The sequence below is a fragment of the Bison bison genome, unplaced genomic scaffold, assembly GCF_000754665.1.
Source record: "Bison bison bison isolate TAMUID 2011002044 unplaced genomic scaffold, Bison_UMD1.0 scf7180017864524, whole genome shotgun sequence".
In the NCBI taxonomy this organism is placed as follows: Eukaryota; Metazoa; Chordata; class Mammalia; order Artiodactyla; family Bovidae; genus Bison; species Bison bison.
Window position 1 is genome coordinate 5,412,922 of NW_011495075.1, and position 24,179 is coordinate 5,437,100.

The window sequence follows — 24,179 nt, forward strand, 5'->3', positions numbered from 1 at the left end:
AAGGGTCGCAGACAGACCACTGAATGCTTTAGATGCTTGGCCTTTTAGAATTACATCTCACGTTTTCCAAAGCATCAGAGCCCTGGCCAGTCATTTGGCACCTTCTTCAGGACACAAAGAGCCACAGGCTGGGAAAATCAGATCTGATTTTATGAATCTGATTGAATCTGATTTAATTCAAGGTGGCCACCACATACCCAGAACCACTCTGAATAAACCGTTTCCTGCTGTCAAAATAACTGTACTAACCAAAGCAATCTACAGATTTGAAACAATTTGTATCAAATTACAAATGGTGTTTCTCATAGAACTAGAACAAAAAAATTTGCAGTGTGTATGGAAATACAAAACACCCTGAAGAGCCAAAACAATCTTGAGAAAGAAGAGCAGGAGCTGACAAGATCAGGCTCCCGGACTTCAGATTATACCACAAGCTATAGTAATCAAAACACTGGTACTGCCACAAAAATCAAAATATATTGCATAGATCAATGGGATAGGATAGGAAGTCCAGAGAGAAACCCACACACCTGTGGTCAATTAATCTAGGACAAAGGAAGCAGGACTATACCATGAAGTAGACAGCCTCCTCAATAAGCAGTGCTGAGAAAACTGGACAGCTATATGTATAAGAATGAAATCAGAACACTCCCTAACACCATCCACAAAAATAAACTCAAAATGGATTAAAGACCCAAATGTAAGGATATACATTATACAACTCTTAAATGAGAACATAGGCAGAACACTCTCTGCAAATTATAGCAATATCTTTTTTGACCCACCTCTTTAGAGTAATGAAAAAACAAAAATAAGCACATGGGACCTCATTAAACTTACAAGCTTTTGTACAGCACAGGATATCATAAACAAGATAGAAGACAACCCACAGAATGGGGGACAATATTTGCAAATTAGGCAACGACAGGAGATTAATCTCCAAAATATTCAAGCTTTCCAGGAGTCATGTACACATGTGCGTATTGGACCATAAAGAAGGCTGAGCACTGAAGAACTGATGCTTTCAAACTGTAGTGCTGGAGAAGACTCTTGAGAGTCCCTTGGACAGCAAGGAGAACAAACCAGTCAATCTTAAAAGAAATCAACCCTGAATATTCGTTGGAAAGACTGATGCTGAAGCTCCAATACTTTGGCCACCTGATGCAAAGAATCAACTTGTTGTAAAAGACCCTGATGCTGGGAAAGACTGAGGGCCTGAATGAAGGGGGTGACAGAGGATGAGATGATTAGATGGCATGTTCGATTCAATGGACGTGAGTTTAAGCAAATTCTGGGAGATGGTGAAGGACAGGGAAGCAAGGCGTGTTGCAGTCGATGGGGTCACAAAGACTTGGACACGACTGAGCAACGAAACAATATGCAGAGGTTCACAAAGAAATGTGACTGTAAGGGGTGACTACAACTAGGGGTTGATATCAGTCACTTCAGTTCAGTAGCTCAGTCGTGCCTAACTCTTTTGTGACCATATGGACTGCGGCATGCCAGGCTTCCCTGTCCATCACCAACTCCTGGAACTTATTCAAACTCATGTCCATCGAGTCAATGATGCCATCTAACCATCTCATCTCTGTTATCCCCTTTTCGTCCCACCTTCAATCTTTCGTAGCATCAGGGTCTTTCCCAGTTAGTCAGTTCTTCAAATCAGATGGTCCAAGTATTGGAGTTTCAGCTTCAGCATATCAATCCTTCCAATGAATATTCAGGACTGATTTCCTTTAGGATTGATTTGTTGGATCTCTTTGCAGTCCAAGGAACTCTCAAGAGTCCTCTCCAACACCACAATTCAAAAGCATCAATATTTTGGTGCTCAGCTTTCTTTTTAGTCCAACTTTCACATACATACATGACCACTGGAAAACTATAGCTTTGACCAGACAGACTTTGTCGGCTAAGAAATGTCTCTGCTTTCTAATATGCTGTCGAAGTTGGTCATATATTTTTTCTTCCAAGGAGGAAGCATCTTTTAATTTCAAGGCTGCAGTCACCATCTGCAGAGATTTTGGGGCCCAGAAAAATAAAGTGTCTTACTGTTTCCATTGTTTCTCCATCTATTTGCAGTGAAGTGGTGGGACCAGATGTCATGATCTTAGGTTTCTGAATGTTGAGTTTTAAGACAACTTTTTCACTCTCCTCTTTCACTTTCATTAAGAGGCTCTTTAGTTTTTCTTTGCTTTCTGCCATAAGGGTGGTGTCATATGCATATCTCAGATTGTTGATATTTTCCCAGCAATCTTGATTCCAGATTGTGCTTCATCCACCTCAGCATTTTGCATGATGTACTCTGCATATAAGTTAAATAAGCAGGGTGACAATATGCAACCTTGATGTAATCCTTTCCCAATTTGGAACCAGTATGTTGTTCCATGTCTGGTTATTGCTGTTTGACCAGCCCAGCATTTTGCATCATGTGCTCTGCATATAAGTTAAATAAGCAGGGTGACAATATAAAGCCTTGACATACTCTTTCCCGATTTGGAACCAGTCTGTTGTTCCATGTCCAGTTATTGCTTCTTGACCTGCATACAGATTTCTTAGATGCTGGTCAGGTGATCTAGTATTCACATCTCTTTAAGAATTTTCCAGAGTATTTTTGTGATCCACACAGTCCAATGCTTTCGTGTAGTCAATAAAACAGAAGTAGATATTTTTTTCTGGAACTCTCTTGCTTTTTTGATGATCCACTGAATGTTGGCAACTTGATCTCTAGTTCCTCTTCTTTTTCTAAATCCAGCTTGAACATTTAGAAGTTCAAGGTTCACATACTATTGAAACCTGGCTTAGAGAAATTTCACCATTACTTTGCTAGCGTGTGAGATGAGTTCAATTGTGTGGTAGTTCGAATTTGATTTTGCATTGCCTTTCTTTGGGATTGGAATGAAAACGGACCTTTTCCAGTCCTGTGGCCACTGCTGAGTTTTCCAAATTTGCTGACATGTTGAGTGCAGCATTGTAATAGCATCATCTTTTAGGATTCGAAATAACTCAACCGGAATTTCATCACCTCCAATAGCTTTGTTCATAGTGATGCTTCCTACGGCCATGACTCCACATTCCAGGATGTCTGGCTCTAGAGGAGTGATCACACGTTTGTGGTTATCTGGGTCATGAAGATCTTTTTGTACAGTTCTTCTGTGTATTCTTGCCACCTCTTCTTAATACCTTCTGCTTCTGTTAGGTCCATACCATTTCTGTCTTTTATTGCACCCATCTTTGCATGAAATGTTCCCTTGGTATCTCTAATTTTCTTGAAGAGATCTCTAGTCTTTCCTATTTTATTGTTTACTCTATTTCTTTGTATTGATCACTGAGGAAGACTTTCTTATCTCTCCTTGCTGTACTTTGGAACTCGGTATTGAGGAGGGTATATCTTTCCTTTTTTCCTTTGCCTTTAGTTTCTCTTCATTTCTCGGCTATTTGTAAGCCCTCCTCAGACAACCATTTTGCCTTTTTGCATTTCTTTTTCTTGGGGGTGGTCTTGATCAGTGCCTCCTCTACAATATCATGAACATCCGTCCATATAACTTCAGGCACTCTATTGGATCTAATCACTTAAATCTATTTGTCACTTCTACTGTACAATCATAAGGGATTTGATTTCGGTCATACCTGAATGGTTGCAAAGAATGTAAGCAATCTGATTTCAGTATTGACCATCTGATGATGTCCATGTGTAGAGTCTTGTCTTGTGTAGGTGGAAGAGGGTGTTTGCTATGACCACTGCGTTCCCTTGTCAAAACGCTCTTAGCATTTGCTTGCTTTGTTTTGGAATCCAAGGCCAAATTTTCCTGTAACTCCATGTATCTCATGGCTTACTAATTTTTCATTCCAGTCCCCTACAATGAAAAGGACATCTTTTTTGGTTGTTAGTTCCAGAAGGTCTTGTAGGTCTTCATAGAATGTTCAACATCAGTTTCTTAAGCATTAATGGAATTACTGGGAATTGATATACTACTTTATAAATGATAGGGAGTAGGAGAAAAAGGCATCATCTGAATAACAGGTGACCTGGGTGAGGTACTTATGGGAGAACACATAACATTTAGGAAGGATGAAGGGTACCTTAGGAGGATATATGGGAGTAAGGGGAGTTTAGTGATAATGTGTATTTGTCTGGTGCTTTCTCCAAAAAAAAAGTCTTCCAAGACATTTTCCAAAAAGCAAAGCAAAAATAGATAGATTGGTAGATAGGTAAAGATAAGGTGAAAAGTCTTAGGCAAATCTTATTTATCCAGAGGAAATTTCGCTAATTTTAACACTGCCTCCAAAAGTCAATCAAAAAGTAAACCAAAAGTAAATAAAAGTAAATCAAAAGAACCCTGAGTTTCCCTCCTCAAGTCGAGATGAGGCCCTAGTCCCCTGAACCAACTCGAGAGGAATCCCGAGAGGCCCCTCACAACTCAAAAGGATTCCTAACTTCCCAGAGACAACAAGAGAGGCTCCTTCAGGTCACCGTCACAATTCAAGGGAACCTAAACTTCCAGCTGCAACTCGAGAAACCACTTGAGATTCCCCATTCCATGTGAATTGAGGCCTGATTTCCCTGCCGTGACTCTAGATCACTTCTGCGCTCGCCCTCGCAACTCAAGTGGAGACTTGATTTCCCTGAGCCAACAAGGGGCTCCCTGAGTTCCCAGTCTTAACTGGAGAGAAACCTCAAACTTCCCACCACAACTTAAGACAAACCACGAGATTCCCCATCAACGCAAGATGAGGCAATTTTCTCCTGCAGCACCTCGAGAGCAATTCCAAGTTCCCTGTCAAAACTGGACAGGAGGCTGGAATCCCTTCATGCAACTCAAGGGAGCACAGGATCCCCGTAACAACTACAGATGAAAGCCGAGGTTCCCACCACAAGTCGAGAAGAGCCCTGTGTTTCCGACCTCATCTGGAGATGAGGGCCCATTCCCTGCTTCAACTCAAGAGGAATCCCAACTTCCACTCGCACCACAAGAGGAGGTCTGTCTCACCTGTTGAATCTCGAGTGGAATCCCGCCGATCCTGCTTCAAGGAAAAAGGACACCGAGTGCCCCCTCAGCTCGAGATAAGTCATGATTACCCTGCACCGGCTCCAATGGAACAATGAGTATCCCCTCACAAGATGATGGGAGTCCTCTCTCCCATACTGATCGTCTTGAAATAGCCCAAATTCCCCGCCTAAACTCGACTAGAGCCATGACACCCCTTTGACAATTCGAGATGAAGGCAGGGTTCCATGCCTCGACACCAGATGAGGCCTGACTCCCTAGGTGAACCTGGATAAAAAGCCCGAGATCCCTATTACTGCCAAAGAGGAACACTGAGTTTCCTGACTGAACTGTAGACATGGCCCTATTCGCCGGCAATGACTCAAGAGGAATACCGACGTGCCCTTCGCAACTCTAAAAGAGACCTGACTTCTCAGAGGCAACACGAGCGGGTCCCGAGGTCCCCAACACAACTTGAGAGGAACCCCAAGCTTCCTGCCACATCTCGAGAAAAACCAGGTCATGCTACCCTCAACGCGAGATGAGGCCCTTTTCCAGAGCAGTGTCTCCACAGAAATCAAACGTTCCCTCTAGAAACTAGAAAGGGTACTTGACATCCTTCATGCAACTCAGGAACGTTCCTGAGATACCCATCCCCACATGAAAGGAACACTGAGTTTCATGCCACAACTCAAGAAGAGCCCCGATTTCACCCTCCTCAACTCGAATTGAGCGTGGATTCCTCTGTTTCGTTGGGAAAGGAATCCCGAAGTTGCTGTGTCCCCTCAAGAGAAGGCCGGTCTCACCATGAAACTCGAGCACATCCCCAGGATTCATGCCTCAATTGGAAAAGACCTTGAATTCCCCATCCACTCCAAATAAGCCTGATTCCCCTGCACTACCTCGACTGGAACCACAAGTATCGACTCAAAACATGAAGGGAGGTGTGACAACCCCGGAGAAGCTCGAGAAAAAGCCCCAGATCCCAAGGCCAACTCGACAGGAAGCCCAATACCCTTTTTACATCTGAAGAGGGAAGTGGAGTTCCATGTCTCCACATGAGACGAGGCCTGACTCCCCTGTGGAAACTCCATAGGATCCCCGCAATTCATGTCAGCACTGGAGAGGAACCCTGCAGTTCTGGCCTCAACTACAGATGAGGCCCTATGCCCCTGCACCGACTGAAGAGGAATTCCGAGACGCCCTTTGCAACTCGAATGGAGACTTGACTTTCCTGAGGCAACACGAGTCTGTCCCTGAGGTCCCCGTCGCAACTCGAGAGGACCCCCCAAGTTTCCTGCCGCAACTCGAGAAAACCCAGGAGATGCTCCCCTCAACACGAGATGAGGCCCCTTTCCTCTGCAGTGTCTCAAGAGAAATCCCACCTTCCCTCTTGAGACTCGAAGGGGTACTTGACACGCTTTAGGCAACTCAAGAAGTTCTCCAACAGACCCGTCTCCTCTCGAGAGGAACACTGAGTTTCCTGCCACAACTGAAGAAGAGCCCAGTTTTCCCCTACTACTCTCAAGATGAGGGTCAATTCCCCTGCTTCGTCTGCAAAGGAATCCCAACTTTCCTGCCGTACCTCAGGAGGAGGTCGTTCTCACCTTGAAACTCGAGAGAACTCCAGGGGTCGGGCCACCTTTGGAAAAGACCCGGATGTCCACATCCACTCCAGATAAGGCCTCATTCCCCTGCAATGACTCGAATGTCACTCCGAGTAACAACTCACGACATGAAGGGAGGACTGAGAGCCCCGTGGTGCCTCTACAAATAGCCCTAGACCCCTACCTCAACTCCACAGGAGGCCTGACACCCCTTTTCCACCTCTAGAGGGAAGCGGAGTTCCATGCCCAAACAGGAGATAAAGTCTGACTCCCCAGTGGAATCTCCAAAGGAAGCCCGAGATCCCTGTCAGAGCTGGAGGATCCCTGAGTTTCCCACCTCAACTCGAGATGAGGCCCTAGTCCCTTTCACCAACTCAAGAGGAATCCCGAGAGGCCCCTCACAACACGAAAGGATTCCTGACTTCCCAGAGACAAAATGAGAGGCTCCCTCAGTTCCGCATGGCAACTTGAGGGAACCCACACTTCCAGCCACAGCTCTGGAAACACATGGAGCGTCCCCCTTCCATGCGAAATGAGGCCTGAAAACCCTCCCGTGACATAAGAAAACTCCAGGGCTCGCTCTGGCAACTCGAATGGAGACTTGACTTTCCTGAGGCAACACAAGAGGCTCCCTGAGTTCCCCGTAGTACCTAGAGAGGAATCCCAAGCCACCCGCAGCAATTCGAGACAAACCACGAGATTCCCCCGTTCACGTGAGATGAGGCCCTTTTCACCTGCAGCGCCTCAAAAGCAATCCCGAGTTCCCTCTCAAAACTCGAGAGGAGGATGGACTCCCTTCATGCAACTCAAGGGGACCCAGGATCCCCGTCCCAACTCGAGATGAAAGCTGATGTTCCCACCACAAGTTGACAAGAGCCCCATGTTTCCCACCTCATCTGGATATAGGGCCCATTTCCTGCTTCAATTCAAGAGGAGTCTCAACTTCCCCTCGCACCACAAGAGGAGGCCTGTCTCACCTGTTGAATCTCGAGTGGAAGCCCGCAGAACTTGCCTCAAGGAAAAAGGACATCGAGTGCCCCCTCAGGTTGAGATAAGTCCTGATTACCTGCAGCGGCTCCAATGGAACCCCAAGTCTCCCCTCACAACAGGATGGGAGGCCTGTCTCTCCTCTGATCCTCTTGAAAATGCCCAAATTCCCCACCTGAGCTTGACCAGATCCCTGACACCCCTTCTGCAACTCGAGAGGAATGCAGAGTTCCATGCCTTGACACCAGACGAGGCATGACTCCCTACTTGAACCTTGATAAAAAGACCGATATCCCTATCACCGCCAGAGGGGAACACTGAGTTTCCCGACTGAACTCTAGACACGGCCCTATTCACCGGCAGCAACTCGAGAGGAATCCCGACATGCCCCTTGCAAGTCGAGAAGAGACCCGACATCTCTGAGCCAACACGAACGGGTCCCTGAGGTCCCCATCACAACTTGAGAGGAAACCCAAGCTTCCCACCACAACTTGAGAAAAACCATGAGATTCTCCCCTCAATGTGAGATGAGGCCCTTTTCCAGAGCAGTGTCTCCAGAAAAATCCCACATTCCCTCTGGAAACATGAAAGGGTATTTGACACCCTTCATGAAACTCAGGAAGGTCCCCAAGATACCCATCCCCACATGAGAGGAACACTGAGTTTCATGCCACAACTCAAGAAGAGCCCCGTTTTCACCCTCCTTAACTCGAGTTGAGTGTGGATGCCTCTGCTTCATCAGGAAAGGAGTCCCAAAGTTTCTGTGTCCCTTCAAGAGAAGGCCGGTCTCACATTGAAACTTGAGCGCTTCCCCGGGAGTCATGCCTCAATTTGAAAAGACCCCGAATTCCCCACCCACTTTAGATAAGCCTGATACCCTTGCTCTGCCTTGACTGGAACCGCAAGTATAGACATTTCTCCAAAGAAGACATACAGATGGCTAAAAAACACATGAAAAGATGCTCAACATCACTCATTATCAGAGAAATGCAAATCAAAACCGCTATGAGGTACCATTTCACGCCAGTCAGAATGGCTGAGATCCAAAAGTCTACAAGCAATAAATGCTGGAGAGGGTGTATAGAAAAGAGAACCCTCTTACACTGTTGGTGGGAATGCAAACTAGTACAGCCACTATGGAGAACAGTGTGAAGATTCCTTAAAAAAAACTGGAAATAGAACTGCCTTATGATCCAGCAATCCCACTGCTGGGCATACACACTGAGGAAACCAGAAGGGAAAGAGACACATATACCCCAATGTTCATCGCAGCACTGTTTATAATAGCCAGGACATGGAAGCAACCTAGATGCCCATCAGCAGATGAATGGATAAGAAAGTTGTGGTACATATACACAATGGAGTATTACTCAGCCATTAAAAAGAATACATTTGAGTCAGTTCTAATGAGGTGGATGACACTGGAACCTATTATACAGAGTGAAGTAAGCCAGAAAGAAAAACACCAATACAGTATACTAACGCGTATATATGGAATTTAGAAAGAAGGTAACAATAACCCTGTATACGAGACAGCAAAATAGACAATGATGTATAGATCAGTCTTATGGACTCTGTGGGAGAGGGAGAGGGTGGGGAGATTTGGGAGAATGGCATTGAAACATGTATAATATCATTTATGAAACGAGTCGCCAGTCCAGGTTCGATGCACGATACTGGATGCTTGGGGCTGGTGCACTGGGAAGACCCAGAGGGAGGGTATGGGGAGGGAGGAGGGAGGAGGGTTCAGAATGGGGAACACAGGTATATCTGTGGCGGATTCATTTCGATATTTGGCAAAACTAATACAATATTGTAAAGTTTAAAAATAAAATAAAATTTAAAAAAAAAAAAACATGAAGGGAGGTTTCACAGCCCCAGGGCACCTTGAGAAAAAGCCCCAGATTCCAAGGCCAACTCGACAGGAAGCCTGATAAACCTTTCACACCTGAAGTGGAAGCAGATTTCCATGTCTCACACTAGATGAGGCCTGACTCCCCTGTTGAAACCCCATAGGATCCCTAGAAAGCACTGATGAAGAAATCAAAGAAAACACAAATAAACAGAAAACAATTCCACGCTCATGCACTGGAACAATGAGAAATTAAAATGTCCATTCCAACCAAAGCCATCAACAAATACACTGCCTGCAATCACAAAATAATATTCAATGGCCTTTTTCACAGAAATAGAAATATTCCTAATATTAGGCTGCTAATATTGAACAGGACCTTAAACGGCCAAGAAGACACTGAGAAAGAAGAACACAGCTGGAGGCAACTTCCTCTCTGACTTCAAAGTACATCACGGACCTGTAGTAACCACCACAGTGAGGAACTGTCAGGAACACAGACACATGGACTCCAGGAAATAGCGAGCCCAGGAATGGACCCATATGTACGTGGTCAGTTCATGAATCAAACCAGGAATGAGTGAAGAGGAAAGGACAGTCTTCTTAAGAAACAGTGACAGGAAAACTGACCACCTACTAGGAAGAACATCAGTGAAGGTTATCCTCTAGATCATCTAATAGAAATGAAACTGAAACCCTGCCATTTTGCACATGGAGCTCTTTCCCCCACTGAGTCCTCTGAGATGGACCTCTGGTCAGTGCTCAGCTGGACACAGGAAACGTGTCCTCATTTTGAGGAAAATGAGGAAACTTTGTCCTCATTTTTCCCTCTTGCAGCACCTCCCTGCTGGCGGGCACTGAGGCAACCCCGCTCCTCTCAGCTGGATGCAGCCCCGTTACCCAGGAGCCCAAGCCCTGACGGCCCTGAGGAGACAAAGCTGACGCCAGCTGGTCACTGAGCCCAGTCTGAAGGCAAAGCGTCCTGTGTCCCCCGGTCAGAAGGGGTTTTGGAGCCTCTTGTAGGTCACAAGAGGAGACCGGGTAGCCCTACGCTCACAGAACTCAGAGGGCTCACCCAGAAGCAGCTCTGCTCTGATCACTTAGGCCGAAAGCCCAAACTGAAATGGAGCAGAATAGCTCCATGACCCTCCTCAAAACATGGCTAAGGAAAAATCAGAGCCTGTATGGAATGTAGCCATAAAAAGGAACACATTTGAGTCAGTTCTAATGAAGGGGATGAACCTAGAGCATATTAAACAGGCAAGTCAGTCAGAAAGAGAAAAACATGGACTCGAGAAGGATGGGTCTGATGAATCTGTTCACATAACAGCAACGGAGATGCAGACACAGAGAACAGACTTATGGACAAGGGTGGGGAACAAGAGAGAGAGGGTGAGGTGAAAGGAGAGAGCAGCATGGATGCATGTACACAAACATTTGTAAATAGACGACCAGTGGGAATTTGCTGTATGACCCAGGGAACTCAAACTGGGGCTCTGTAATAACCTAGAGAAGTGGGGATGGATGGGATGTCGGAGGGAGATTCAAGAGTGAGGGGACACACGTACACCTATGGTGAATTCATGTGGATGTATGACATATCAAACCAATATTGTAAAGCAATGATCAATGAACTAAAAATAAATAACTTTAAAAATAAAGATGAAATAAACAGAAACACAAACTTTGCAACTAACACCGTAATTCAATTTAAAAAACTATAAAATTTTAAAAAACAACAAAAGATCTACCTGACCTTTGGTCTGGTGATGAGTTCTAACACACAACAAAAAACCCAACTTACCAAATTAGGAAAATAAATTATTTTAAACATTGACTTTTACAATTTTATACATTTACTCTGTGAAGGGCCTTATTTGAGAGAACCAAAAGACACACTGTTAAATGAATCACTGACCACCCACCCTTGCCAGGCAACCAAGAGAAAACACTTGCAGGAGTCATCTTACAACAGGAGGTCCTGGTAAGGAACAAGGAACTAACAAGCTACCACAAACCAGGATTCAGGAGAGGTCAAAAAGAGATGAGACACAGCAGTCCAGAGGTCCTAGCACCTTCCCAAGATCCTCCTCACTGGAATCCATCTCAGCTGAGTGATGCGTGTGCCCCCAGGAAGGATCCCAATTCAGAATGACTGGCAAGAGACAAAACAGAAACTAACCCAATGAATATAAACCCTGAGATGGTGAGCCATGTGGCAAAACAGTTCTTTCCGTTGCCTTCACCCTCCTGCCCTCTGCCCCGGCAGCCCTTCCCAATGAAGTCTCTCACTTGGACAGCATTCCTCTCTTCGGACAATTCATTTCCAAGTGTCAGACAAGAATCCATTCTCAAGCCCTGGAAGGGATCCCCCTTCCTTCATCAAAACCACAATCCCAGAAAAAATATATTCCAAATGCTACCTTGTAGAGAAAGCAATGGCACCCCCTCCAGTATTCTGTCCTCAGAAATCCCAGGGACAGAGGAGCTTGGTGGGCTACAGTCTAACAGCAGGGCATTTCTCAGGGGAGGAAACAGTCCCAGGGAAGCTGAGGCGCTAGCCAAAGGCCCCAGAAATTTGGATGGCATAGCCAGAACTGTGGCTGAGGACTCCCAGTGGCCAGGCCTCTTGATCCTGGCCTCTCTCACCAGGTACATGTGTGGAAAACTAGAATCAAAAATATGCCTCATGGCCTTCCTGGTGGCTCCGTGGTAAAGAATCCGCTTGCCAGTGCTGGAGATGCAGGTGTGATCCCTGCTATGGGAAGATCCCACATGCTATGAAGCCCATATGCCACAAATGCTGAGCCTGTGCTCTGGATCCTGGAAGCCATAATGCCGAGCTCACATACTGCAACCACTGAAGCCCGTGAGCCTGTGCCCCACAGCAAGAGGCGCCACTGCAGTGAGAAGCCTGCACACCACTAGTTATGGCCCACGCTCACCCGAAATAGGGAAAAGCCCACACATGAAGACCCAAGGCAGCCAAAAATAAATAAAAAAAATGCATATCTGTCAAAGAATCTGTACTCAAATTGTCCAAGAACACTAGAGCAAACAAGCCCAATCATAATTGGTAAAGACTGAAATAGATACCTTGCCATGGATGGTATACCGATAGTAAACTATCCTACAGAAACACACTCAAGATACTGGTGGGATGCATGCACAGCCCCCTTTGGAAGACAGTCTGACAGTTTTTTCAGTAACCACATGGGACAAGCACTGAATTCTATACATGACAAGTGGTGGAAGCCAGGTATCTTACCATTGGAATGGGAAGTTACAGAGAAACAAAAGGAAAGATTACAAGATCCATAGAGACATCTTCACAAATTACCTTTAACTGAATATGTTCAAAGTAAGATGGAATACACGTATATATTTCCGAGTTATGTCAGCTGAGCATATTTAGCTCCTACATATATGTTTTGCATAGCATTCTCTAATGAAAGGGAACAGGAAATGTCCCTGGTGGTCCGGTGGTAAAAGATCTGCCTACCTATGCAGGGAACACGGGTTCACTCCCTGGTACTAGAAGATTCCGCATGCCCAGGGGCAATTAAGCCCCCATACAACTATTGAAGTACTTTCATGCTCCAGAGCCCAAGTTCTGCAACCAAACTGCTGCAATGAGAAGCCATGGCACAGCAACTAGAGGGCGGCCTCTGCTCACTACAACTAGACATGTAGCAACAAAGACCCAGCATAGTCAAAAATAATTCAATGTTAAAAAAAAATAAAAGGACAGAAGTTCTTCAAATAAATGACTGAGACTAGGGGTGAGGCAGTACATATATGAGCCAAGATAATCTTAAAGTATGAGAAAGTAAAGAAAGTAAAGACAACTATCAAGCTGTCCAAACTGATAAAAATGAATGATTACACAGTTTTATCTGTATACACTAGCAAATAATAATCTGAAAAGGAATTTAAAAAAATTCCCTTTCAATAATGTCAACATTAATAAAATACTTTGCCATGGATGTAACGAGGATGACAAGACTGGAACACTGGAAATTATACATGATTGCTGAAAAAATATCCTGAATACATGTACAGATATCCCATTGTGATTGAAGACTTAAGACGGCAATACCATGGAATGCATCTTCAGTCTGAACTGAAGATTCAATATGACTTGATTGCTCAGAGCTTTTGTGTCATAAAGTTTTATTAAAGTATAAAAGAGATAGAGAAAGCTGCTGACATAGACTTCAGACAGGGGCAGTAAAAGTACCCCCTGCTGGTCTTTAGCCAGATGTTATACAGCCACTAGCAGTCTGCTAAGGAAAGAAAGGCAATGGCTCAGAGAATGGCACCAGGCCCCTCACCCACAACATGCATTGAGATGACATTGGCAGCAGGTGAGTCATCCTGGGCCATAAAATGATTGATATGAATCTTGAAGAAAGGCAGATTTCCAGGCAAATCTATCGTTTCATTAACATAGATTAGGAGAACAAGGTATGAGTAAGACATACTGGTTTGTCAAGTAAGTTCTGAGCCTTTATGGGGAACGGACCTGAAGACAGAATCTAGCGGAAATACATGGTATATTAACATAGCTTAAGACAAACATTTCCTTATGAAAAAATGCATTGCTTAGCTCAAGGTTTGAGGAAAGTTCAGTTCAAGTGGAGCCAGGAGTCGTCATGGCAACCCAGAATTTTCAGAGAAACCTCCTTTTAAATTTGCATCGAGAAGGGGACAAAATGTAACGCAAGTTTGTTTCTTCTGGCTGCTTAAGAGAGAGAGAAAAAACTTCTGACACTTGCAGCCTATTCCCTCTGTCTGGAGACCCCCGGCCTTCCCACCTGTTAACCTCTGGGGGCCTTTAGGAAGCAATACACAAGCTGACCCTAACATACACGTGGAATGACTAGGGACTCCAAAGAGCCAGAACAATCATGTGAGCCTGCAGTTCTAAGGTCCTCTGGTATGCTGTGCTAAGTCACTTCAATCACATCTGACTGTGAGAGCTTGCTAGGTTCCTCTGTCCATGGGAATTTTCCAGGCAAAAATACTGGAGTGGGTTGCCGTTCCCTCTTCCAGGGGATCTTCCCAACCCAGGGATCAGATGGTTCTTTACCACTAGCACCACCTGGGGCAAAAGTGCCTAAACAGAAATCAGGGAAACCCAGTTAGGAGAAGGGACTCAGAGGAAAGGAAGTGAGGGAAGGAGACTCTTAGTCACACTCAGAGAAGCCCGGCAGGTAGTTCTGCAGGTGGAAGAGGGGAGGAAGCAGGCTGGAGCTGTGGAGATGAAAGAGGGAATTAAGGCAGGGGCCCCCAACCTCTAGGATCTAATGCCTGATGATTTGAGGTGGAGCTGATGAAATCATACTATAAATAAGTGTTCGGTCACTCAGCCATGTCCAACCCTTTGTAGCCCACCAGGATCCTCAGTCCATTGAATTCTTCAGGCAAAAATACTGGAGTGGGCTGTCATTTCCTTCTCCAGGAGATCTTCCTGACCCAGGGACTGAATTCGGGTCTCCCGCACTGTCTTCCAAGAACACTCCTGAGGTCAAGGAAGGAACTTCAAGTGTACTCAACTGTCCCAGGTTGCTGTCTTAGGGAGATGCTGAAGCAAGGGTGTTCCAAGAGGTAGAACCTCCCTTGTATGGGGTACTCAACAGACTTTTGATAGCTTTGGTGATGAAGAGAGATATTTGTTTCATTTTTTTTTTAATATACTTGTGGGATAAAGTTAAAACCTAGCAATTCTCTTACAGTCTTGCCAATAAAATGTTTTGTTTACTGATCTGTGAAGTACCAACTGTGACAATCACTGTTCTAATATACCTCATAGTGTTGCGACACTATGGATATAATTATGTGAAATTGAACTTATTCAATACAAATGATGAAGCATCTGCCCTGTGCCCAGCACTTTCCAAGGGTTGGGGAGTACAATGAAAATACTGCATAAGATGCACAGCTGGTAGGCACATTCTTTAAAAAAAAGCCTTTTACATTTCCACCAATAGTTTATTATCAGTGTCAACACTTGCCAATTAATGACCATGCTGGGTGGGAAGCTCATTAAAAACCCAGGAGCCAGGGTTCCTGGAAGGATATCCCATTCTCCCTTGGAGAGTCCTCCACCCTCTCTAGGTCTCAGTTTCCTCATCTGCAAAATCATGGACAACTGACTATAATTCTTCCCTAGAACCCAAGCCTATTGAGGGGGAGGGGAAATGTTACTCTAAGGCCTGGATGAGAGACCAGACTGAAAGAAAAATATGTCATTGCTGGTTTTCAGTCAAACAGACAGATACAATGAAGGAAGGAGCCCCTGGCCATGCGGGATTTGTCTAGGGGTCTAGTCTGGGAAATTCTTACACATCAAGAGATGGCTCCGAGCTGGATTTCCACCAACAAGAACATTCATGCAAAGGACAAGCCTGCAGAGCTCTGTGCCCATCAGCCACAGGAAGAGACTGCCTCCCGATAGCCAGCAGCACTTACAAGTGACCTCCTAAGGCCTTTGCCAAACTACAGGGGCACCTCTGGGTTTTGTGTTTCCCTCACTTTTCTGACTCTTTTCTTTAAAAAAAATGCACATTTCTTCATAGAATGCCACAGTGGAAGGAAAATTGGCCTTCAATTTTTAGACCTCAATTTGCAAAAAACTTGGAGCTTGTTTATTTTTTTAATTAAAGCACCCCATAATTTAAAATTTTTACACGTTCTAATTATTCAGTTCCCAAACACCAAACTTATTGCACAGGGTCCCCATGGAAAGGCTCCCTCTCAGCAGGACAGCCACAGATTCCACCATGAAAGGGCATCAAGGTGCCCTCCTCCCTTCTTTTCTGCCTGGGTGGCCACCAGGTGTTTAAATCCATGTACCCTACTAAATTCCTAGGGTGCAACTGGTGGACCCTTCCCTTTCCCATCCCAGCAGGTGGTCAAGGGCCTGCTGGGCTGCAAAGTGGCAGAAGCAGGGTTGGGCCAGCCGGCCAGAGTAGGGGTTATGAAGTCCCTGCAGGTGAAATCAAGAGGCAGGATAAATCCCTTGGACTTCCAGCAGGCACTAGGCTGCTTGGGATAACCCACACGTGTCTGAGCTTTATGTGAAGGGGTAAAGCGGTAAAGGCCTTGACCCCAAAGGCAAGGCCTTTCTGTGACTGCCACGTTAGGGGGCTCCAAGACTGTGCCAGCAGAGAGTGTGGAATACGAGGTTCCCTGCTCCACCGAGTTCCAGTTCCCTTACCTGTGGTCCGCACCCCTTGGCCCTGCTCACTGGATGCTGATCGCTGGAGACTGAGGAGCACATGAAATGGGCATTCCCCTGAGAGAACAACTGAGACTCCCGGCCCCGGACGCACTCCCGGTGCGCCACGACCCCCCACTTCCCCGACACCAACATGCGCTCCCAGTGCACCCCGCCCCACACCCACTTCCAGGAGAGGCCCACGGGCCTCACTACTGACCCAGGTGAAACACAAGGACAAGCAAATCCACCCCACAGAGACAATCCAAGCTTTTTATCAGCTGATCTGTCTATGATTCAGGGATAAACGGAGAAGGCAATGGCACCCCACTCCAGTTCTCTTGCCTGGAAAATCCCATGGATGAAGCCTGGTGGTCAGCCGTCTATGGGGTCGCATAGAGTCAGAGAGGACTGAGCAACTTCATTTTCACTTTTCACTTTCATACATTGGAGAAAGAAATTACAACCCACTCAAGTGTGCTTGCCTGGAGAATCTCAGGGATGGTGGAGCCTGATGGGCTGCCGTCTATGGGGTCGCACACGACTGAAGCGACTTAGCAGCAGCAGCAGCAGCAACAAGGATCAAATTATGACTACAGAAAGGAAAGATGACCTGACCTAGGACGCCATGATATTCTATAGAACCAGACAAAATCGGTTACAAGGAAACTTCCTTTTTTCTTGGAAATGGTAAAGCTGGTTCTTTTGCATATGCAATTAAAAACAATTAGCTTGTTACAAATGCCTGCCTAAGGCAATGCTTGAACTTAATCCTTGCCTCAGAATTTAACAACTTCCCTGGTAGCTCAGAGGTAAAGTGTCTGCCTACAATGCGGGAGACCTGGGTCCAATCCCTGGGTCGGGAAGATCTCCTGAAGAAGAGAATGGCAACCCACTCCAGTATTCTTGACACCACCCACCTCCCCATACCCCTGCCCCCCCCCCAAAAAAAAACGTGGCTCAAGTAAATATTTAAATCTCAGGTGCAAAATTAGAGATCCCTTGTCTGTCTGTCTGGATTTATGTATGTCTCAGTGTGAGTTTTCTGTTTTTTGATAATATTGCTCAAATTCTGAGTTCTTATTTAAATGGTCTCAAGAAAAGAAAGTCCTTACAAATCAAACAGTTGGAAATAAAAGAAAACATTGACCTAAATGAATTTCAGATTCATGTGAACTGGGAAATAGTCAATATTAACTATCTAGTATCTTATTTTTTTTTTTTTTTGCTACTCTACTATAGACATGTCTAAGAGTCATTAACATTAAGCACAAAATTTTCATAGTGACTAGGTTTATTAAAATTTAAAAATTGCTATATTGTTAAATCTCTCACAAGCTTGTCCACAAGAAAGTACCTCTAAACAACAACAACAACAAAAAACTAAAAAATGTAAATATGATATGAGCTTTTAAATATTAACAATAATTATACTCTAAAATTTATATTTTTATAAATATATTATTATTATATTATAAAATTTTTTCTCAACGTTGAAACTCTGGTATCTAACACAGCAGCTGCCTCATGGCAGTCACTCAACACTCACTTGCTAAAGACTCGACTCAACAATTCCACAAAATGAGATGTGTACTGATATGTCATACATGTCCACACTCCATGTAATATCCATGGACTGGATACAGTGTAACTATCTATCAACAGGGAACTTGATTAAATACACAGTAAGACATTAATACAATGGAATATGACACAGCTGTTTAAACCAACATACATGTCTAGATATAGCAACTTACATGTCTACTTACACGTCTAGATATAGCAACTTACATGCCTACTTACAATTGTGAACAAAGCAAGGCACAACCACGTGTGCACATTGCAGTGCCACTGGTACCAAAAGTGTGTCTTAGTCACACAGTCATGTCCAACTCTTTGTGACCTCATGGAGTAAAGCCCGTTAGGCTCCTCTGTCCATGGAATTCTCCAGGCAGGAATATAGGAGTGGGCTACCATGCCCTTAAAGAAGTCAGTGAATCTTGACTGAACTGTTTGTTGGGGGAGAATACTCATTAGAAGCTTACAAGAAACTATTAACAGTGGTTATTCGTTTGGAGGGTAGGTGGGAACTGGGTGGATGGGTATCAGAGGTGGGAGAAAAAAACTCTACGAACTACCGTTTTATACTTTCAGGTTTGGGAATCCACATGAACATGGTTTATAACTCAGTACATCAATTTTTAAGTGCTCTGTGACCAGAACCCAGTAAATTCTGTTGAATGAATTACAACGTACATGAGAGCTTCCCCATCATCTGTTCCCCTCTCCACCACCTACCCTGTCACCATTGCTCCCACTGCCACTGCCCTGGGAAGACACAGGAAGCTTTTTAAAAGTTGCATCATCTTTAAGTTTTAAAGCCATACTTTCTAACTATCCATTTATAGTCACAAACTCCTCCATCACTCTTTACAACTGACAAAGTGCTTTCAAACCTATGATCTAATTGGGTCCTTAGGACAATCTGAGAAAGTTTATATGTTTTGAAAGTGAAAGTCGCTCAGTGCTGTCCGACTTTTTGTGACACCGTGGACTATAGAGTTCATGGAATTCTCCAGGCCAGTATACTGGAGAGGATAGCCTTTCCCTTCTCCAGGGATTTGCCAACCCAAGGAAAGAACCCCGGTCTCTTGCACTGCAAGGGGATTCTTTACTAGTTGAGCCACAAGGGAAGCCCAAGAATACTGGAGTGGGTAGCCTATCCCTTCTCCAGCAGATCTTCCTGACCCAGGAATCAAACTCGGGTCTCCTGCATTGAAGGCAGATTTTTTACCAACTGAGCTATCAGGGAAGGAGAAAATTGAAGTTTTGGGAAATTAAGGGTTCTGCCCGAGGTCACACCTCTGAAAATGGCACAGCCAATCCTGATTGCCTGATGAGGATGACACCTCCGTCACCATCCTTCCCAACTCTAAAAAGGGAAAAAAGAAAGATGACAGGAGGTCTTCCACAGATTTTATATCCGTTCCATGAAACTCTAGGTCGGATTGATGTATGTGTGGGTCAGTCTGGGTCACAGTCCCGGGGAACAGCACTTGCTGAGAGAGGAAAACAGCCAACTTTTGTTTTGATTGTTACACTCACCTAGCAGGGAAGAAAAAAGGAAAGGAAAATGTTCTTGGATGGCGTGGAGAGAACCCTGCCAGAAAATGGGATGGATGCTCTAACTTGCCAAAGACATCCCTGGAGGCCCCATTAATACCATGATACTGAACCAGAGAGATGCTAAACACTTAAGAGTGCTGCTGATTCCCTGGCAACTTTTGAAAGCAAGCTTATGTTTCCACTGACTGAAGCAATGGGCAGGATGGGGAGTGAGGGAGGGGGGAGTGGCGGGATGTCTAAGGATGGAATTAGAGAATGGGAGGATTTGGCTGCTGAGGACAGAGTTGCAGGTTGTCCTGGGTATGTTTCACAAAAAGTTTCCCTACATCAGCTTTTCCTCTGGTTCCATTTCTTAACCTCCAGACTGGCCCTAGAATCCCAGATTCATGAGATGCTGCAAGAGAATGAGAAGGAGGAGATACACCTTTCACGACCACGATCTAAACACACTGTTCAAGCTGACTGGGGACTTAGAGAAGAGCAACAGCAACAGTGGAAATGATGAGAATTCATCAGTGTGCCCCCTGAATTCATTGTCATCTAAGACACAGCATGTGATATAGGGAAATTGTGTAATGTGCACCGTCCAGGGCCATTCATAATGGTCTCAGAACAAATGAAGGATTCACATGTTCCCATTGGCAAGAGTCTAACTGGAATAAAAAGGTGACCCAAACAAACTCCTCTGACCCTGTCTAAGATGGAAGACCCATCACCTTAGGAAAAAAAGACTGTGTCGTAACATGATTTTTTGCCCTGCATAGGAGAGAAAGTAGGATACTCACCTTCACACAGAAAAAGCAGAGAGGACTTCCCTGGCAGCACAGTGGATAGGAATCCATCTGCCAGAGCAGGAACATTGGTTCAATCCCTGGTCCAGGAAGATTCCACAAGCTGCAGATCAACTAGGCCCATGAGCCAAAACTAGTGAGCCCACAACCCACAACTACTGAAGCCCATGTGCTCAGAGCCAGTGCTCTGTGATAAGGGAAGCTACTGCAATAAGAAGCCTGTGAACTGCAACAAAGAGTAGCCTTTGCTTGCCATAACTAGAGAAAAGCCCTCATGGCAATAAAGGTCCAGCACAACTGAACATAAGTTGTTTTTTTTTTTTTTTTAAGCAGATAATTTTTAGTTTTAGTTTTGTTTTTCAATAAAGTAACAAGTAAATGTCCATAACTCTTCATCTAATTCTGACACCTTCAGTTCACAACTATTATAATCACTGCAGAGAAAGTAAAAATTTCTCAAGGAATATCATAAAATATAAATGCTAGCACCTTAGTTTTATTTTAAACCTAAATTCTCAAATGAACTAGCTAATTTAACTCAGCTCTGATGTGGTACCTTTCAAAGTGGGCAGAAGGAGGAGCCAAGAGGTGATACATACAAAGTCCATCAACACCTCAGTTTGACTTTTCAGCAGCTCAGCAGCCTGGAACAATTAATTCTCTTTCCCAAAAAGCTTCTGACTCAGTGCAAACACACATACCCACCCGCTGTTTTCTAAGAGACCAGGATGATGAAAGGGAAAAGGAATTCTCCCCAAGATCAACATCTGACCACCCAAAATAGGACTGCCTTCACATTAAAACAATTCTCCACAGTCCCATTGTTCTATTTGTTTCAAATGATGGAAAATCTAATTGCAGTAAAATGTTAATAGCTTCATTGTGTGACCACAGGGCTGATCACTTATATTTCTAAAGAGTTTGGGGCTCAGCTGTGAGGTATTTTTGGATCAATATCTGATCTCTTGACATCAAAGTACTATTACCAAGGATTTAGCACATGAAGCAAAAATCCCACAAAATGGAGAACCACAGGACCAAGACTAAAAAGATTTAATTGGAACATGCTAGGGTCTGACCCTTGGTGGGTCCAGTTCAATGTGGAGTGGGTGCTGGCACAGATTAAGAGTCGGGTAGGAAAAAAAAAAAGAGTGGGGCAGGCCGAAAGAAAGGTGCTTAGATCCATGTGGGGAGTGAAATATATGACAAGCACTCAGAAAATGTTGGCAAATCTTGAAGAGGGGTCAGGGAGTTGAGACCCGTCAGTAGGCAGGCCTAAGGAAGGGACCCTGGACAATGTATGGAAAGGAAGAATCAACACTTTTCCACAGTCGGATGTACTTGCCCACGATGAGAACAATTTCTGTGCAAAGAACATGAAGAAAGCCTCCAGGTGCCATGGAGCCTTGGGCAGGAGGTTTGGAAGAATAAGGCCACTCCCCTAGGCCAACCCACTAGACAAGAGAAAGACAGCGCCCCCGCCAAGGGCACCACAGATGGGAGAAAGAAGGAAACCGCCTAATACATGCACATTGGTTCATTAACCCACATCAGAACTGTCTCTTGTGGTCTGTCACGTGGTCCTATAAACATCTTGGTGGGACACTGGGAGTGATGGGCCATGGCCTCCCTTCTCCCCTGGCTCAGTTGCAACAATGCCACTGCTCAGAGAAAGAGAAAGTCCCCGAAATATCCCCACAACTCAGGCATCTGCCTCAGACTGAAAGTTCCCTTTTCTATCGTCATGCCCAGAGTGATCCGGATCCTTCTGTTCCATGCGTCCTGCCACTAAGCGTTTACATGCTGCAACTGAAGATTCTGCATGTTGCAAGGAAGACTGAAGATCCCACATGCCACAACTAAGACCCAGCAGGGCCAAGTAAAAACATACATAAGTATTTGAAATCAACAACAGAAGTAGTCATAACAACTCAATGTATTGAGGGCTTACTCTCAAACACCTCACTAAAGGCTTTACCTATTGACATTCCCTACATAGTGAAATCATGTCGCATCCACTCTAAGATACAGATGTTACGATGGCTTCCAATTTACAGAAGTGGAAACTGAGGCACAGCATGCCAAGCTTCAGTCCATCTTGTCCCCTCACTTTGTGAGGAGCCTTACGCCATATAGTAGAGCCTAAGGACTCCAGAGTTTATGAGCAGTGCTTGTTAACTTCTGGGAGGGCTGTGGAGAGGGTGAAAAATACTTCTGGGTCTGGACTTTAGAAGAGGACTCTTGACTCCCTTGCTCTCAACATTCATATGAGTCATAGCTGTCTTATTATTTTGCTGTAGCACAGGGTATAGCCAATTCTTACCCTAGTGTCTTCTTGGACCTCCTAATCACTGGAGAAAGTTGCCAGCCGCTGCCCTTGTGAACAGTTTGAAAACTGGAAAAGGCTAGAAAACATCCTTCTGTTCTCTTGAGTGTCTGGAAAGATGGCATCTTGGAAATTGACTCTGTGAGGCAACAGGTTATAGTTCTCATCCATCCTAATGGAAAAAAAAGGAAGCAAGAGTTGTAGACTGGACACCCATGGGGTGTACCATCTTGAATCAAGAGTCAACAGAAGACTGTGACAGTGTTGCCAGTTATACAACATCTTTTTTATTTTTTAAGTAGAGTTTAATTACAATGTTGTGCTAATTTCTGCTGTAAAGTGACTCAGTTATACATATACATACAATTTTTAATATCTTTTCCATTATTGTTTATCCCAGGAGATTGGATATGGTTCCCTGTGCTAAGGTAGGACCTTGTTTATTCCAAATGTACCAGTTTTCATCTGCTAACCCCAAACGCCCAGTCCATCCGTCTCCCTCCCTCCATTCCCCTTGGCAACCACAAGTTAATTCTCTGTATGCATGAGTCTGTTTCTGTATTGCAAATAGGTTCATTCGTGCTATATACATTCCACATATAAGTGATATAATATGGTATTTATTCTTCTCTTTGTGACTTACTCCGCTTAGTATAATTATCTCTAGTTCCATCCATGTTGCTGCAAATGGCATTATTTCTTTCTTGTTATGGCTGAGTAATATTCATATATACGTGCCACATTTTCTTTCATCATTCAACTATCAAGGGACATTTAGGCTGTTTCCATATCTTGGCTGTTGGGAATAGTGTTGCTTTGAACATGGGGGTGCATGGATGTCCCTGAATTACAGTTTTGTCCTGGGATATGCCCACGAGGGGGACTGCTGTATCATATGGTGGTCCTATGAATTTTCTGAGGATCCCCATACTGTTTTCCATAGTGGCTATCCCAACTTACATTCCCACCAACAGTGTAGGAGTGTTCCCTTTTCTCTACACTCTCTCCAACATTTGCTATTTGTTCTGCTTTTGACGATTGCCATTCTGCCTGATAGGAGATGGTACCTGGCTGCAGCTCTTATTTGCATTTCTCTAAGAATTAGTGACGCTGAGTGTATTTTTATGTGTCTGCTGGCCATCTGCATGTCTTCTTTGGAGAAATGTCTATTAAGATTTTCTGCCCATTTTTTGATTTTTTTTTTTTTTTTGGTTTTGTTTTTGTTGAATTGTATGGTCTGTATATTTGAAATTAAGCCCTGGTCTATTGCATCATTTGCAAAT

General features: G+C 44.5%; 1 pseudogene; it reads right to left on the reverse strand.

Moving 5' to 3' along the window:
- Positions 1 to 14,620: 14,620 nt before the first annotated feature.
- LOC104981888 overlaps positions 14,621 to 24,179 on the reverse strand; it is a 16,028-nt pseudogene continuing 6,469 nt past the window's right edge.